The sequence below is a fragment of the Ipomoea nil genome, unplaced genomic scaffold (assembly GCF_001879475.1).
Source record: "Ipomoea nil cultivar Tokyo-kokei standard unplaced genomic scaffold, Asagao_1.1 scaffold1043, whole genome shotgun sequence".
Classification (NCBI taxonomy): Eukaryota; Viridiplantae; Streptophyta; class Magnoliopsida; order Solanales; family Convolvulaceae; genus Ipomoea; species Ipomoea nil.
Genome location: NW_017617471.1, coordinates 12813993 through 12814922, shown reverse-complemented (window position 1 = coordinate 12814922; position 930 = coordinate 12813993). Strand labels below are relative to the sequence as shown.

The 930-nt window shown below is 30.1% G+C and overlaps 1 non-coding gene across 1 annotated transcript; it reads right to left on the bottom strand.

Annotated features, from left to right (window-relative positions):
* Window positions 1-322: 322 nt before the first annotated feature.
* On the bottom strand, window positions 323-396 carry TRNAN-GUU. Its single transcript has one exon. It is a non-coding gene; the product is annotated as a tRNA-Asn (tRNA).
* Between the last annotated feature and the right edge of the window lie 534 nt (window positions 397-930).

The window sequence follows — 930 nt, the reverse complement described above, 5'->3', positions numbered from 1 at the left end:
ATAAACGCTTATTCATGAAATCTTCTAGCAAAAAGTTTTGTCTTATTCCTAAATTTTTACTCATCAAAGGCCATCAAAATGTAAAATTTGAAACTATTTGTAATTTAAAAAAAAAAAAAAAACACACACACACAAGTATAAGTTAATTATTGATGTAGTTTATTATACCAATACAAATTTTATTCCTTTTATAACTTAACAATGCTGTTCCTAGATTTGATTGGATTTAGCTAGTGTCCATTAAACGTTTGATTATAACTGCATTTTATTTTTATAACCATAGTGGTTGAAAGGAGGGCAGACCATAAAAAGATTCACTCAACGCTAGAAGGAGGGCTTGAACCTCCGACCTTGTGGTTAACAGCCACACGCTCTAACCAACTGAGCTATTCCAGCTATTGGTTTTAGTAATGCAAAAATATTATATATAGAAAAACACAGCCACGACACACATATGCCCCACAAAATAGCGACGCAAGTCGGTAAAGTTAGCATTTAGCATTACAATCCAAATATTATACAAACTCTTAATAAATTTCATTTTTAAAAATCAAATAAAAACCTAACTAATTTTTTATTATTACAAAGGAAGGGGATACCGCACTACAAGAAATTTCACATTTAGTGACAACAGAAGTTGTTACTGAAACTATCAATTTTGGTCACTATTGAAATTAGTGACCATTTTTTGAAGTCGTCACCTGTCGTCACTATATCCTCCGTCACTATTATAGTAGTGACGACTTTTGAAAAGTTGTCACAATTACTCACTACTTTGTGACAATATTTACTTTCACTACTAGTATTTGAGTGATAACAATAGTTGTCACAATAAATGTATAATTTGTGACCAAATATGTTATTACAAAATATTGTTCTAGTGACAACTAAAATCGTTGCAATTAATTATTTTATTGTTATTAGTGACCT